Source organism: Protopterus annectens, chromosome 11.part0 (assembly GCF_019279795.1).
Source record: "Protopterus annectens isolate FY-2018-M chromosome 11.part0, PAN1.0, whole genome shotgun sequence".
NCBI classification, from domain to species: Eukaryota; Metazoa; Chordata; order Ceratodontiformes; family Protopteridae; genus Protopterus; species Protopterus annectens.
In genome coordinates this window covers 499,549,713-499,567,889 of record NC_056745.1, presented here as the reverse complement: position 1 = coordinate 499,567,889, position 18,177 = coordinate 499,549,713, and the positions used below count along the sequence as shown (strand labels likewise).

Genomic DNA, 18,177 nt, shown 5'->3' with positions numbered 1-18,177 from the left:
ATATGTCATTTGTATATCAAACTAATTTGTACAGATGCTTGTGTTGAAAATGTATTTGTAAAGTTGCTTGTGTTAAAAAAATGTACCAACAGTGGGTCCTGCTAGACAACAAAAAGAAATACACCTGTATGTCAGACTGTACTGTAACTGTTGAAATTAATATTGTAACAGAGAATACTAGAAAAAAAATAGGTTAGTTAATCTCAGTCCAGCTAACTTTTAGAAAAAAAAATCTGAAAATAAATTACCTGGTTTAGATAATAAAGATTGTATCTGACAGTTATGATTGCAGCCAGAGTCAAAATGTCTATGAAAACAAGGACTAGGAATACTGCTGTATTGTCCTTAGCAGTGAACTAATTGCTACCCTAGAAGGGTGGAAGTGTTGAAATGATTTTATGGCTTCCAGGTGCTATAACGCATCTTAGCAAAGCCCTGTCTGTGTGTATGGTAACACATATGTGAAAAGTTCTGGTTCAGTTTTTAGTAAAAAGGAGTAGTGTGGGAACCAGAAGTCAGATCATCACATATATGTGATGTCATTCTGTAATCCAGCACTGAAATTATGTTTTAATACTAGGTGATAACTTGACAGAACTTGACTCCAAACAGTCTGTTTTTGAAATCTAGCATAGAAAGATCACTCACCCACTTCATCTTGCCCTGCTTTAGTAAGTAACTAGGGAATAATAATTCTTTAGATCAGTCAGGAAACTGTACTGAGATTATTTAAATACTGTTTTTCTGTGTCTGTGTGAATCTGTTCATCTGTTTTATTTTTAATGTTTGTGATTGACACATGGAACTCTGTTTATTGTAAATAGATATTTAGTATGTTCATGTTAGTTTATTATTAAGTATATTTAAAATTTTCATTATGACTGGCCCTTTGCATTGGTCAAACACTACCATTTATATTCCTATTAATTTCACCCAGTATAATTGGGTACCCTTGTAAGAGCCTTAGAGTATCTGTCCTTGGACTGTCCTGGTGGCAATGTCTGCCTTATAGTCTAGGTAGAGGGACATAGTTAGTAAATCTGTGCCAACCTTTCCCAGGTGTGAAAATCAAATCTCAGCGTGTGTGTGTGTCCTCTGCTTGCAGCAGGGGCACAGAGCACTGGTTTCACAGAGAGGGCCTTAGAGGACTTGGCCTGAGACACTCAATTGTGGACTCAACTCTATAGCTGTGCCAGTTGGGAGTCTTATGGGGGGGGGGTGTGGCGAGAAAGAGAGACAGGGAAACCCAGAACCCGGACTAAGTGTGTTGCCTGTGTGCACTTAAGGGAAGTTGGGCTTGGTGCCGAGAGCTGCATCTGAAAGTTCTGTGTGTACCTGTCTGTGTTCCAGGTGATTGTCCTTCACCGGTGTCAGTGGTAAGGATTCAGGTGGGGGGGGGGGTCACATAAGCGTTTTTTATAATTATGGTTGAAGTTGCGCAAGTGTTGTACAATATGAAGAAATATTAACTATTCAGAAATGTTACTGCTGTGGTTGAATTTTAATATGATGAAATATTAACCATATGATTAAACATGTTTCTGAATTAAGTAATACATTGCTACATTTTATGATGGGATTGGGTGACCCTGCCTCTGTGCTATAAAGAAATTAAGGTCTGACAGTGACCCAGACACTCAAAGATGTTCTTCGTGTTTCACTGTTGAGGTCATCACACTTGGGATGTTCTTCATGTTTCACTGTTGCGGTCATTACATTTCGGTAATCCTGCTGGCAGGTTGCCCTCAGTCGGCTTGAATTCCAAAGTCTTGGGTCCTGCGTCGGCTACTGTCGCCCCCTTCCCTGAAGGTCAGGTCATCAGGGGTATAAAAGAAGCAGCTGACGCCATTTTCTTTAGTCTTTCTTGCCGCGCGGTGCCCGAAGCAGAAGCAGTTCGCAAGTGCCGGTCGGCCAACTCCTGAGATTTTCATGTTCAAATTTCAGATCCAAAGTCTTCATTAAAGCTAAGTACCCCGTTGGGGAAACTTTTTTCTTGCTCCAGACCGATGTTAGAAAAAGTTAATAATTGTATTTCTTGTGGAAAGCAAATACCTCATAAGGACTTTCATTTTTACTGTATTCCTTGCCTAGGCCCTGACCATAACGTTTCAGGTTGTTGGTTTTGTGCTGATTTAACTAATGCACTATTAAGCATCGGTATGATTTTGCATTAAACTACTTTGGACGCAGGTTTAATTATCCAGAAATGTCTTTGGATAGCCATCCGACTACCGGAGTTCGCAAAAAACGCGAAGAAAAAGATAGACAACTGAGGCCCAAAACCGATGACGAAGCTTCTCCTAAGGTAGTCGCCAGTTCTCAGTGAGGCGTTTTTGCAGCCCCTGATGCCCGCTACTTTAGAGTCGCAGGCCGCATGGAGTTGGCTATGCCGCTGGAAACTCAAGGTATTGGAGCCTCAGACACTATTCCTTCAGATGGGTCCAGAGCCGCTGAGCAGGCACCGGCTTCTGAGGGTGTATTCAGACCTAAACATCTATACATTAAACCGACTTCGGCTTCAAAAGCAAAGACTAAAGCACCTTCAAAGACAAAGAAACAAACTCTAGAGCCACATGGACAGGCCTCCATGCCCAAAAAACAGATGCTGAAAATGGCCGAAGTCTTGATTACCTTGATCAGGGGTTCCCATCCCCCTCCTGATAAGAGGCCTAGGCAAGAGACAGACTATGAATCTTCAGATCAGGTTTCTGTTTCTTCTGATTCCTCTTCTGACCAGGAATATTCTCTTCCCCCCTATGAGAATTCTGATGCTGAAGAATCTATTCCTTCAGCTTCTCCTCCTGAGGACTATTCTTTTTGGGAAACCTTACATACCATGAGGGAGCACTTCCACTGGGAGAGCCAAGATTTTTCAGAATCTAAGAAGAGGCTCAGGGACTTCCTTTTACTACCTCAACACAGGCCTCTAGCCATTCCACCTGTGTTAGACATTGTAGATGTGTTTTCAGAGTCTAGTCTGACCCCTGACTCCTTACCTCCAGCTCCTGTTAAGCCTGACAGAAATTACAGGGTTCCTGACTCTCACAAATTCATTTTCAAAAACCCTGCTGCAGACCCAGAAACTGTTTCACAGGGTCCTAAAGGGGTTAAGGCTTCGGCTGCAAAAAACCCTACCCCCTCTGACAGAGATTCAAGGGCACTGGATAGATGGGGAAAAAAGGTTTACACATCTGCTACCTTGGCTATAAGGGCCTTAAACTGTCAGTATCATATGCTTAAATATCAGCAACATGTCATGGCATTGCTTAAACAGAAAATGTTAAACCCTGAATGTGCGGAAAACAAGGAAATGCAGGATTTATTGCATGCAGCTCAACAAGTTGGAAAACATACTTTGCAATGTGGTTTTGATTCTCTGGAGGCCTCCTGCAGGGCCGCAGTTACGGGTTCTGTAATTAGGAGGCATGCTTGGTTAAAGGAACAAAAATCTGCCTGATCATGTCAAAGTTAAATTATTAGATGCACCATTACAGCATGATACTTTGTTTGGTGTTAAGGCAGAAGAGGTGTTAAAGAAAATGGAGGACAAAGCCAAATCTGTGCAAACTGTCAAAGATTTTTTTACAAGTACAGCCACCTAGGTTTTGTAGACACTGGCCTACAAAGAATTGGTCCTTTCCTGTGTCAGACAGACCTCAAAGGGGCAGATCCAGACGCCCTAGAGGCAGATCCTAGGCGCAAGGTTCATACAGGTCAAAGCAATGGGGTGCTTCTACCTCCAAAAGTGGAGAAGACAAATCACAACCTTGCAGGAAACAGTCCCAATGACTTCCCCCTGCCTGCACCAAGCGCTTATTTCCTGGCAGCACCCTTAGGGGGAGAATTAGCATTTTTTTCTCAAAATTGGCACATTATAACCCAGGACAAGTGAGTTCTAAATATCGTGTCACAAGGCTACAAGTTCCATTTCCATACCCTGCCAAAGGCAAACGGCTGGCAAGATCTGCCAAAAAATCAGTGGGCAGAGGCACAAAAAAAGTCTCATCCCTCATGGACATGAGGGCCATTCAACAAGTGCCAGAGCAAGAGCGGGGACAAGGATTTTACTCAAGACTGTTCTTGGTACCCAGAAGGGACAAGGCCTGGAGGCCAATTCTGGACCTATCTATTCTGAACACATTCCTGGATATACCAAAATTCAGAATGTTGACTTTGCAGCAGCTTCTGCCCATCCTGGGCAAGAACGCTTGGCTTGTGACTTTAGACCTAAAAGAGGCATACCTGCATGTCCCAATCAGACAAATATGCAGAAGATACCTCAGATTCATAGCTGGCTCAATGCATTACCAGTTCTCTGCACTGCCCTTTGGCTTATCTACTCCGCCCAGGGTCTTTACAAAGTGCCTGGCACCAGTAATTGCATTCTGCAGACAAAGAGGAATACAGATATATCCTTACTTGGACGACTGTCTAATTCAAGCAGAGAACAGGGGCATTTTTCTACAGCATCTGGCGTTTGTGAAAAAACTTCTAACATGCCTAGGGTACACAGTCAACGAAAAGAATTCAAGGCTAGTACCCTTTCGAGAGTTATTATTCCTGGGTGCAAGTTTAAATACAACTGCCCAGATGGCTTATCTCACGCCAGACAAACAAAGGCAACTGACTACCTATTTAAAAATGTTAGCAACAAAGACCCAGTTATCTGCAAGAAAAATTCTGCAGGCTTTGGGCTTCATGGCATCCTGCATCCTACTAATTCCATATGCAAGACTGCATATGAGGAAACTTCAGTGGTACCTAAAAAGTGTTTGGACTCAACATTGCCACAGCCTGGAAACTATAATTACTCTCATTCCCTGCCTACAACATGAGTTTCGATGGTGGGCAAAGGCTTGTCACCAAAACAAGGGACAGCCATTCACATTACCCTCAGCCATGCGGACACTAACAACGGATGCATCAGATTATGCCTGGGGGGGCCCACATGGCAGGAAGATGCATTCAGGGCACATGGACCTCAAACCAAATGCATCTACATATCAATCAAAAAGAGATGCTAGCTGTTCAAAATGCCCTGACAGCCTTCAAGGACCTACTTCATCCAGGACAACTACTGATAAAGACAGACAACACCACGGTCATGTAGTATATAAACAATCAGGGGGGCACACATTCTTACCCCCTTTACAGACTAGCCATGACTTTGTGGGACACAGCATTGACTTAACCAAGTACATCTGCAGGCACAATTCCTGCCAGGAAGAAAAAATACTCTGGCAGACGAACTAAGCAGAAACGTCATGGATCCCCACGAGTGGCAGCTGGATCCACAAGTCTTCAGCATGATAACAAGGAAATGGGGATGCCCGAACATAGATCTATTTGCCTCCCCTCACAACTACCAACTAAAAAGATTCTGCACAAGGATTTATCACAGACAAGCATGGAAAGTGGATGCCCTATCCTTCAGCTGGAAAAAACTATCAGTATATGCCTTTCCTCCTCTGCCTCTCCTCCCCAAGGTTCTCCTAAAGGTCAGACAGGAGAAGCCAAAGATGATACTGATTGCCCCAGACTGTCTCCGCCAGCACTGGTACCCAATACTAAGGAGCTTGTCTCAATGCCCAGCTTGGACCTTACCTCAAGTACCTCATCTACTGTCCCAGCAAAGCAAATCGGATCCTGCACAGCCAGCTCAGGACTTTAAACCTGGCAGCATGGCGGACAATGTAATCATACAAAACACACCTTTCAGCAAAGCTGTGGTGGATGTCATTTTGGAAGCCAGAAGGCCTAGTACTAGAAAATCTTATGCTGGAAAATGGAAGAGATTCTGTGCTTGGAACCAGGCACAAGGAACAGATAGAACTGTTCCAGATATTCCTCAGATTTTACAATACTTAACTGAGATGCTGGACAAAGGCCTATCTTTCTCATCTATTAAAATTCATGCCTCTGCCATTTCGGCTCATTACAATGCAGAGCCACCAATCTTTTCTCATCCCTTATTAAAACAGTAGCTCAGAGGAGCCAAAAATTTAAGGCCTCTAAGGAGATCACTAATGCCTGCATGGGACCTCAACTATGTCTTGGAAAAACTCACCCTGCCTCCTTTTGAGCCAGCTGCTACTGCTGATATAAAGTTTTTATCTTGGAAAACAGCTCTGCTCCTAGCAATAACTTCTGCTTGACTTCAGTGACTTCAGTGGCTCTGCTGGACAGAGGCACAGGGAACTAATCTAACGGGGCGGCAAAAGCCAACATATTCTGGCTAGGCTTATAAATGCCTTCGGGCAGATAGCCTAGTATCTACCTATGAACCTACCTATGAACCTATGCAAGACGAGTTTCAGAGCTACAGGCACTCATGACTGTGGACCCTTTTATCATTTTTTATCTGGACAGGGTCTCCCTGAGGACAAACCCAACATTTATGCCTAAAGTGGTGTCCAGTGTGGCTCTTAACCAAACCATTCATCTGCCAACTTTTTATCCAAATCCACAGAACAAGGGGGAGAGAATTCTGCATTCTTTCAACGTACACAGACAGCTTAGATTCTACTTGGACAAAACCAAAGTTTTCAGAAAGACAGAGCAATTACTAGTGGCATATGCTGCAGGATCACAAGGAAAGGATATCTCAAAGCAGACTATTTCAAAGTGGATAGGCCACTGCATTCGTTTCTGCTACTTATACCATGGCAAGCCAGTGCCTAACGGCATTAGGCCACATTCCACCAGAGCTGCAGCCACTTCAGCAGCCTTTCTCAGGAGAGTACCAGCCAAGGACATTTTAGAGGCAGCTACTTGGAGTTCAGTGCACACCTTTACAAAGCACTATCATCTGCCACTCTACTCTAAATCCAGGGCAGGCTTTGCCACTGCAGTTCTGCAGGGTCTCATAGCAGCTCCTAATGCTATTTAGCTCCAGCCTCCTAACCATAGCTTTGGGAATCTACCCAAATGTAATGACTGCAACAGTGAAACACGAAGAACATAGTACAGATGTCCTTCAAGGATGCATCTGCAGTCCTTACAAATGGGTTGTCCTGTCGTCAGGCAGCCCTTCGGTCGGCCGGATTCCAAAGTCTGGGTCTGGCCTCGGCTGGTGTCGCACTTCACCCGACGTCATAGCTGCAGTTATTCGGGTATAAAGGCATTAGCCGACGCCATTTTCCTCAGTCTTTCTTGCCGCGTGGCGCCCGAAGCAGAAGCTGTTCGCAAGTGCCGGTCGGTCAGATCCAGAGATTACTACTACCGAATACTACTTCGAAGACTTCTAAAAAGCTAAGTACCCCGTTGGGGACTCTTTCTTGCCTCAGCCGAAGTCAGAGAAAGTGAATAACTGTTTATCTTGTGGGAAACAAATACCTCATAAAGATTTCCACTCCTACTGTATACATTGTTTAGGCCCAGACCACGACGTACCAGCTTGTCTAGCCTGCTCTTCTTTTAACCGACGGACGCTTAGACGTCGGTCGGAGTTTGCTGAACAAATTTTCGGCTCTGATTTTGCCTATATTATGCCGTCGGATCCTCCGACAACGCAAATTTCCAAAAGCGAAAAAAGGACCGGCACTCGCGGTCCGCGGTCTCGGCCGAAACCGCGATTAAGCAAACCGCGAGTGTCTCTGTTTCGGCCGAAACCGAGCAAGCGGTTCTTTCTTCAGCCGAAACCATGCCTTCTACCGAGGCCTCCTCTAACCTGGTAGAATCTGCTTCTGAAATCCAGCCTTCTGTTGCGGTTTCTCAGGAATTATCAGACACAATTCCCCTGGATATTTCAACCCCTGCACGTGGAGCTGCTAGGCCTCCTGCAGCCATGTCTATCAAGGCCTTTGCCAGGGCTAAAGCAGCCAAAGCTTCCAAAACTGTGCCTGCCAAACCCCCCTCACACAGGCCCAGCACTAGCTCTCATATGCTATCTTTGGCTGAGGATTTAATTTCTTTAATTCGTGGATCCCAGCCTCATCCAGACAGGTCCTCTCCCACCTCCAGAAAAGAGACCTAGAGCAGAGCCCCCTGAACCAGTATCCACTGATGGTTCCTCTGATGAATCAGATCATACAGACCTTCCTGAGGCTTCTTATTCTCCTTACGAAGACTCTGATGCTGAAGAGTCCATTCCTTCAGCCTCTCCACCTGAGGAATTTTCCTTTGGGGAAACCTTGCATGCTATGAGGGAACAATTTCAGTGGCAGGGCCAAGATTTCTCAGACTCTAGAAAAAGGCTTAGAACCTTTCTACATTTGCCACAACATAGGCCTTTAGCTATACCTCCAGTTCTTTCTGTTGTAGATGATGCATTTAATGATGCTTGCACTGCTCCTGATTCATTACCTCCGGCTCCTGCTAAGCCCGACAGGTTCTACAGGGTCCCGGACACTCATCACCATTTATACAAGGCTCCTTTGGCAGATCCAGAGACCATCGCCCAGGGCCCTAAAGCTGTAGCTGCTACTTCTACTAAAACCCTCCCCTCTGAAAGGGAATCCAGGTCCTTAGAGAGATAGGGTAAAAAAGTTTACACTTCTGCTACCTTGTCAGCTAGGGCTTTAAACTGCCAATTTCATATGATTCAATATCAAGAGTTTATGCTTGACCAGTTAACTAAAAAGCTTTCCTCTGAAGAATCTTTAGATAAGAAATATGTTCAGGAAATGGTACATAACATACAGCAGGTTAGTAACCATTCTTTAAAATGTGGCTATGATGCACTGGAGGCTTCCTTTAGATCAGCCATGACTGGCACAGTTATCAGGAGACATGCATGGTTGAAAGAACAGGCATTACCAGACCATGTCAAATCAAAGCTTTTGGATGCACCCATGGACAAGGTCAATTTATTTGGTTCCCCTGCTCAGCAGGTGCTAAAAAAGATGGAAGAGAAGGCGAAATCTGTGCAAACCGTGAAAGATTTCTTACAGGTTCAACCTCCAAGGTTTAGCAGGAACTGGCCCTCCAAGAATTGGTCCTTTCCGGACTCCTCTAAGCCTCAGAGGGGCAGGAATAGGCGTTCAAGAGGCAGAAACCAATCCAGGGGTTCCTACAGGGGACGCCAATGGCAAGGTAACAACCAGCGAGGCACGGACGCAGCCACCACCTCTACAACAACTCAATCACAGTGACTTGACAGTGGCACCGCCTACCAGGGAACAACTAGAAGCACCCTTAGGCGGAAAACTAACCTTATTCTCAAAAAACTGGCATTGCATCACAAGGGAAAAATGGATTTTGCAAACTATAGACCAAGGTTACAGGTTCCATTTCCATACTCTACCAGGGAAGAGAGGAATGCCAAATCTACCACCTACTCAAAGGACAGAAGCTCTAAAACAAATATCTCAGCTATTAAGAATGAGAGCTGTGGAAAAGGTACCATCTATGGACCAAGGAAAGGATTTTACTCCAGACTCTTCCTGGTACCAAGAAAAGAAAACAAATGGAGACCCATTCTAGACCTGTCCGCTTTAAACACATTCCTTATTGTTCCAAAATTCAAAATGCTGACCCTACAGCAGCTTCTTCCCATGCTGGGCAAGGAGTCTTGGCTGGTAACTCTAGATCTCAAGGAGGCATACCTGCACGTCCCCATAAGACCTATTTGCAGAAGATACCTCAGATTTCTTGCAGGATCAGAGCATTATCAATTTTCAGCATTGCCCTTTGGCTTATCTACTGCGCCCAGAGTGTTCACGAAATGCCTGGCATCAGTAATTGCTCATTGCAGACTTCAGGGAATCCAAATTTATCCCTACCTGGACGACTGCCTGATTCAAGCGGACAACAAAAGCAAGCTAGCAGAAGACTTACAAAGAGTCATTTACCTGCTGCAAGCCTTGGGATATACAGTCAATATAAAAAAGTCAAGGCTGATTCCATCCCAAAGAATAACCTTTCTGGGTGCAGAGCTGGACACATCAAAACAAATGGCATTCCTAACTGCAGAAAAGAAAGAGCAACTACCTCTCTACTTCTTGGCATTAACAAAGCAGAACCACCTAACTGCAAGAAAAGTGCTGCAAGCTCTAGGCTTCATGGCATCCTGCATAATTCTGGTCCCTCATGCCAGACTGCATATGAGAAAGCTACAGTGGTACCTAAGGAATTTGTGGTCACAACACAAGCACAGCCTAGAAACCAAAATCCCAATAATCCCATGCCTGAAACAAGAGTTCCTATGGTGGGCTCAGGCCTGCCAATCAAACACAGGGTTGCCCTTCTGCAACAGCCAACCAAGCCAAAACATCACGACAGATGCCTCAGACCTCGGTTGGGGGGCACACATGCAGGGCAAGTGCATACAAGGCTTATGGACTCAAGACCAGCTAAGCCTACACATAAATCTAAAGGAAATGCTGGCAGTAAAATTGGCAATCCAGTCATTCAGACCATTTCTCCAAGAAGGTCAATTGATGATAAGGACAGACAACACCACAGTTATGTGGTACATCAACAAACAGGGAGGCACACATTCATATCCTCTATGCCGGCTGGCACTGGACCTATGGGATGTGGCCCTGAGCTACAACATTCAGTTACAAGCAATTTTTGTACCGGGAAAAGAAAACATTCTAGCAGACATGTTAAGCAGAACAACCACAGATGCCCACGAATGGATGCTTCATCCGGACATCTTCAAAGCCATCACAAGGAAATGGGGATTACCACAAATAGACTTGTTTGCATCCCCATTCAATCACCAGCTAAAGAAATTCTGCACAAGGACATACCACCCACTTGCTTGGAAGGTGGACTCCCTATCCTTCAGTTGGAAAAACCTGACAGCATACGCATTTCCACCACTTCCTTTGATGCACAAGGTGCTTCTGAAGATCAAAGAGGACCGTCCAAGGATCATTCTGATAGCTCCAGACTGGCCAAGACAACATTGGTACCCATTGCTGAGGAGCATGTCTCGGGAACAAATATGGACACTACCCCTGATCCCATTACTGTTAACACAGAACAACTACAACATCCTGCATCCAAACCTGAAAACTCTGCAGCTAACTGCCTGGAACATTACATAACAGCAATTAACCCAAATTTATCCCAAAGGGTTAAGGACATAATCCTGGAGACTCGCAGACCTTCAACAAGAAAGAATTATGCAGCAAAATGGAAAAGATATCTCATTTGGAGTACTGCAAAGGGAGAAGATGTGACTCTGGTAAACATGGCCAACATCTTGGAGTACTTGGCAGAGCTCTTCCACACAGGCCTGTCCTATTCTTCCATCAAGATACATGCATCAGCTATTTCAGCACAATACAGCTTGGATCCTCCTGTCTTCTCTCATCCCCTGCTCAGACAGTTTCTGAGAGGAATTAAAAATGTAAAACCTCCCAGGAAACCACCATTGCCAGCATGGGACTTGAACTTTGTGCTAGATAAATTGATACTTCCTCCTTTCGAGCCAGCAGCAACAGCAGAATTACAATACTTATCCTGGAAGACTGATTTCCTGCTGGCAATAACTTCAGCAAGAAGGGTCTCTGAACTACAGGCATTAATGGCAGTGCAACCCTTCCTGATCTTCCATCAAGATAGAGTGTCCATGAGAACAAATCCTACATTTATGCCTAAGGTGGTATCCAGAGTGTCATTAAATCAGGCTATCCACCTACCTACATTCTTTCCAAACCTACAAAACAGGAGAGAAAGACTTTTGCATACCTTGGATGTACACAGACAGTTACGCTACTACCTGGACAGGACTAAGTCCAATAGAAAAACTGACCAGCTTCTGGTAGCATATGCCACAGGAAAAGAAGGAAAACCAATTTCAAAACAGACAATCTCCAAATGGATAGGAAATTGCATTAGATTTTGTTACTCCTACCATGGAAAGAAAACTCCTGAGAACATCAGGCCTCACTCCACAAGGGCTACAGCCACTACCACAGCCTTCTTACGAGGAGTGGCTACCAAGGACATTATAGAGGCTGCTACTTGGACCTCCGTGCATACATTTGCCAAGCATTACAATTTACCTTTATACTCTAGATCCCGAGCAGGTTTTGCCACTGCTGTTTTGCAAGGGATCCTAGCTACACCATAATCTCTACTCTTTCCTCCTCCCCTTGTTTAGCTATGGTATTCTACCCATTTGTAGGACTGCAGATGCATCCTTGAAGGACATAGTACAGTTTTGTACCTACCATAAATGTAGATGTCCGATAGGAATGCATCTGCAGTCAGGATTACCCACCCACCTTCCCCTCTGAGGTACTCCTAGGGTATTTGCCAGCCTTCAGCTAGCTTGCCCGGGATCTATTATGGTGTATTTGTTTGTATATATGTACATACATGCTTATTTTTGTGTTTGCTCTCTACTATTTGGAATCATTGGCATTTATCCAAATTTAGCCTTCCAAGAGGGCACCTGGCATCTGGGGCAAGAAACACTGAGGAAAATGGCGTCGGCTGATGCCTTTATACCCGAATAACTGCAGCTATGACGTCGGGTGAAGTGCGACACCAGCCGAGGCCAGACCCAGACTTTGGAGTCCGGCCGACCGAAGGGCTGCCTGACGACAGGACAACCCATTTGTAAGGACTGCAGATGCATTCCTATCGGACATCTACATTTATGGTAGGTACAAAACTGTACTTTGTGTACACTTACCATAAATGTAGATGTTCGAGTGTATTCACTGTTGCAGTCCAGGTTACCCACCCGCCATCCCCCTTTTCTTCTGATGGAACCCATCTTTCCTTCTCTGATTTATACAACTTATGTGGTGTATTTGCTTGTAGATGAAGGTAAAGTTTATATTGGTGCATGTAATTTTATATATAGATAGAAATTTTGGCTACCCTTTTAGGGGGCACCTGACATCTGGGGCAAGAAAAACTAAAGAAAATGGCGTCAGCTGCTTCTTTTATACGCCTGACGACCTGACGTCAGGGAAGGGGCAACAGCAGCCGACGCAGGACCCAAGACTTTGGAATTCAGGCCGACTGAGGGCAACCTGCCAGCAGGATTACCCAAATGTATTGACTGCAACAGTGAATACACTCGAACATCTACTTTTATGGTAAGTGTACACAACTGTACTTTGTCTGCCTGCAAGTAGTCCTCAGTCGTCCAGAATACCAGAGACTTAGTATTTCTGCATGGCATGCTGTCGCTCCAGGACTGATGTCAGGGGTATAAAAACAGGCAGCCGACACCATAACATCAGTCTTTCTTGCCGAGGATCCCGAAGCAGAAACAGTTCGCAAGTGCCAGTCGGCCAGTACCTGAGTTTTCGTTTACTAATTGAATCATCCTGAAGTCTTCTAAAGCTAAGTACCCCGTTGGGGATCCTTTTTTCTTGCTCTAACCAATGTCAGAAAAACGTAAAAATTGTCTTGCCTGTGGAAAGCAAATACCACACAGATTTTCTTTCTTACTGCGTCACCTGTCTAGGTCCAGACCACGAAGTACCTTGATGTCGGTTTTGTGCCTTGTTCAACGCCTGAACCATTCGTCGTCTGGCCCTTATTGTTGCTAAATACCTTCGTTCTCGAACTCTGTATTCCAAAATGGCTTTGCTAAGCCATCCAATTACTGATATTCTGAAAGTAAGGATAAAGACAGAGACAAGACCGTACAAGATGTTCTTCATTCCACATTGCTGCAGTCCTAACTATTGGGTAGTCCGCTGTCCAGTCGGCCCGAATACCAAAGTATATGGCTGACGTCGGTCACGGCGCATTAGACTGACGTCAGTACGTCAGGGTACTAATGCGCATGACCGACATCATATCCTCAGTCTTTTTTGCCGCATGGTCCGATGCAGAAGCAATTTTGCGAGTGCAGGTTGGCGTTCTGAAAGTTTCTGAAGTCAGAGTTTCAGACCGAATCAAAGTTGGCTAAGTACCCGTTGGGAATATTTTGGTTTTTCTTGCCTCAGTATTTAACCGGATGTCAGAAAAAGTGAATAACTGTATTTCTTGTGGGAAACAGATACCTCATAGGGATTACCATACTTTGTGTATACCTTGTTTAGGGCCTGAGCACGACGTTGTTGGATGCCGCTCTTGTGCTAGATTTAACAAACGCACTATTAAGAGAAGGTTAGACTGTGCCAGGTTAGTGTTTGGGAAGCGTTGTAATTATAAAATGCCGCCGGATGCTCCGGCGCTTCGACTAAAAGCGCAAGGACAAAGCAGCAAAGCCTAGAGTGGAAGAACCGACAGTCCCAGACGTCTGTTCTTTAGAGGGCTCAGTGGAGCCGGAGGTTTTGCCAGGTGTTTCTTTGGAGTCTCAGGGAGAGACTTTACTGCTAAAGGATGTATCCTCTCAGGAAGTAGGCCAGGCTGAGGGGGCTTCTCAGGTGGCTGTTCTTCCTTCTCTTCCTAAGGTGGTTAGAGCCTCCCCTTCTGTTTCCAAGGCTTCTTTGAGGGGCAGGCCAAGTTTTGCTTCAGTGGGGGTTTCTCCTAGTGCCTCAGGGTCTTTGCCTAAGAAACATATGCTTAAAATGGCAGAGGATTTGATTACTATGATAAGGGGTTCTATGCCCTCCTGATAAGAGGCCTAGGGTGGAACCTGAGTTTGAGAGTTTTGAGCAATGCTCGGAGGCTTCTGAGTCTTCGGCTGAAGACTTGCAGGAGTACCCTCCTTATTCTGATTCTGATGTGGATGATTCTACTCCTTCAGCTTCTCCTCCTGAGGATTTTTCATTTTCAGAGACTCTGCATTCCATGAGGGAGCATTTTAAATGGGAAGGGCAAGATTTCTCTGATTCCAGGAAAAGGCTTAGGAATTCTTGTTTTACCCCAGCATAGGCCTTTAGCTATACCTCCTGTTTTGAATGTGGTGGAAGATGTTTTTGCAGAGGCTTCCCTGAATCCTGATTCTTTGCCTCCTGCCCCAGTTAAACCGGATAGGTATTATAGGGTGCCTGACGCTCATAAGTATCTTTTAAGAGTCCTAGGGCAGACCCGAAACTGTCTCTCAGGGGCCTAAAGGTGTGAAGGCCTCAGTTGTTAAAATCCTGTCCCTCCTGATAAAGAGGCAAGGGCTTTGGATAGATGGGGAAAGAAAGTGTATACTTCTTCCACTTTAGCCATGAGGGCGTTGAATTGTCAGTTTCACATGTTAAAATATCAGAATTATCTTCTTTCACAGTTGAAATTTAAGGTGGATGCTCTGGCGGAAGGTATTGAGTGTAAAGAGTTGCAGGATTTAGTTCATGTGTCTGAACAAGTGGGTAAACATTCCTTGCAATGTGGTTTTGATGCTGTGCAGGCCTCCTCCAGGGTGGCTGCCACTGGTTCTGTTCTTCGTAGGCACGCCTGGTTGAGAGATCAGAACTTAGCTGAGCATGTTAAGACAAGGATTTTGGATGCTCCTTTACAGTCTGATGTGTTGTTTGGTTCGCCTGTGGAAGCAGTTTTAAAGAAAATGGAGGACAAGGCTAAGTCTATGCAAACTGTTAAGGATTTTTTGCAGGTGCAGCCTCCGAAGTCTAGTAGAAATTGGCCTACTAAGGGATGGACTTATCCTGCTTATGATTCCCAGTCTAGGGGTAGGTCTAGACGTGGTAGGGGCAGAGCTCAAGGTTCTTTTAGGCCTAGGACAGGGAGTTCACCTGCTCAGACTTCTGGTGAGGGCAGGGGTCAGTCCTTTCGTAAGCAGACCCAATGACCTGCCTTTTCAGCTGCCAGTACCTTCTCGCCTGGCGGCACCTCTAGGAGGAAGACTGTCTCTTTTCAAAGAAAATTGGGATTTAATTACCCAAGACAAATGGGTTCTGGATATCATTCACCACGGTTACAGGTTTTATTTCCATACCTTGCCTCCTTTCAAAGGCATGCCAGACATTCCTCCTCTACAAAGAACAGAGGCTCGAGACAAATTTCTCTGTTACTCCAAATAGGAGCCATTCAGTCAGTTCCTGTGCCAGAAAGGGGCCTAGGATTTTATTCTCGCCTGTTCCTAGTACCAAAGAAGGGGAACACGTGGAGACCAATTTTGGATTTATCTATCCTCAACACTTATCTGGACATTCCAAAGTTCAAAATGTTGACGTTACAACAGCTTTTACCTCTACTGGGCAAAGATCACTGGATGGTAACTTTAGATCTCAAGGAAGCTTACCTTCATGTGCCTATAAGACTAAGTTGCAGAAAGTATCTGCGTTTGAGCTGGAAATTCTCATTATCAGTTCTCTGCATTGCCCTTTGGCTTATCTACTGCAGAGTATTCACAAAGGTTCTGGCTCCAGTGATAGCTTACTTCAGGCTAAAAGGAATTCAAATCTATCCTTACTTGGACGACTGCCTGATTCTGGCTCAAGAAAAGGAAGACCTTCTACAGCATTTGGAATATGTCATAGCAGTGCTAAGATGCCTAGGGTATTCTGTGAACGAAATAAAGTCCAGTCTAGTACCCTCTCAAGACATGTGCTTTCTGGGTGTGAGACTGAATACAGCAGCCCAGATGGCCTTTCTAACCCCGGACAAACAAAAGAATCTTTCCAGTTACTTCCATCAATTATCTCTTCAGTCCGGGCTGACTGCAAGGACAGTCCTTCAAGCCTTAGGGTTCATGGCATCTTGTATTCTGGTGCTTCCCAATGCCAAACTGCATATGAGGAAGCTACAATGGTATCTCAAAAATCTATGGACACAGCACTGCCAGGATTTGGACACTGTCATTCAAATAATACCTTGCATTCAAAAGGAATTTTGTGGTGGGCTCAGGAATGTCACCTAAACAAGGGACTCTCTGTGACCCGGCCAGAGGCAAGTCAGATTCTAACGACAGATGCCTCAGACATTGCTTGGGGAGCTCATCTAGATGGAAAGTGGATACAAGACAAGTGGCCTGCCAGACTACAGCATCTACATATCAACATGAAAGAGATGTTAGCAGTCCAGTTTGCATTAATGGCTTTCAAGGAGTTACTTCTTCCAGGGCAGGTGTTGATTCTAACAGACAACACAACTGTCATGTGGTACATCAACAAACAAGGGGAACACATTCTTACCCATTGTGCAGGCAAGCAATGATTTTATGGGAGACTGCGCTCAGCTTGCAACTAACTCTTCAGGCAAGGTTTCTGCCGGAGCACAGAACTCCTTAGCAGATGTGTTAAGCAGACAAATCATGGATCCCCACGAGTGGAAACTGGATCTTCATGTATTTCAAAATTGACAGTGTCATGGGGAACTCCAGACATAGATCTGTTCGCTTCTCCACTAAACCACCAGCTGCCAAAGTTTTGCACGAAGGGATTTCATCACACAGCTTGGAAAGTGGATGCTCTTTCTTTCAGTTGGAAAAATCTTCATGTGTATGCTTTTCCACCTCTGCCTCTTCTCCCAAAGGTGCTTCTAAAGGTCAGACAAGACAAGCCAAGGATGATTTTAATAGCTCCAGATTGGCCTCGGCAGCACTGGTACCCATTACTGAGGAGTCTGGTAAGGAAGCCTCCATGGCCTTTACCCTTGATTCCACACCTATTGTCTCAGAGGGACGGTCATCTGCTCAATGTCAAGCTTCAAACTCTTCATCTAACAGCCTGGCATATTCTGTTTTGAAAGACAGCAGGTCTCAACTTCCTCAACAGGTTTTAAATGTGATTATGGAAGCCAGAAGACCTAGTACAAGGAAAGTGTATGCAGAAAAATGGAAGAGATTTTTATTTTGGACTGCAGCACAGAATTTGGAGATTTCGAGCCTAATTTGAGTGTGGCTCTTCAATATCTTACTGAGTTATTGGACAAAGGTTTGTCTTTCTCTTCCATTAAGATTCATGCTGCAGCAATTTCAGCTCACTATGATTGTGACCCACCATTGTTTTCATCCTTTATTCAAGCAATTTCTTAGGGGCAAAGAATATAAGACCCCCACGTAGAGCTCCTACTCCTGCTTGGGATCTCAATTTTGTGTTGGAGAAACTTACTCTACAACCTTTTGAGCCTGCAGCTACTGCTGACCTGAAATACTTGTCCTGGAAGACTGCTTTTTTGTTGGCCATTACTTCTGCAAGAAGGGTTTCTGAGTTACAGGCCCTTATGGCGGTTGAGCCTTTTTTGATTTTTCATAAGGATAGGGTATCATTACGTACTAATCCTTCCTTTATGCCTAAGGTGGTTTCTAGTGTGGCTTTAAACCAAACTATTCATTTGCCTACTTTCTGTGCAGATCCCCAAAATAAAGGGGAAAAGATTTTGCACACTTTAGATGTACACAGGCAATTGCGTTATTATTTA

The 18,177-nt window shown here is 44.7% G+C and overlaps 1 protein-coding gene across 2 annotated transcripts in view; it reads left to right on the top strand.

Annotated features, from left to right (window-relative positions):
• Positions 1 to 18,177, top strand: part of CNOT2 (CCR4-NOT transcription complex subunit 2) — a 2,080,381-nt gene that overhangs the window by 1,114,232 nt on the left and 947,972 nt on the right. The gene's annotated exons all lie outside the window — the stretch shown is intronic.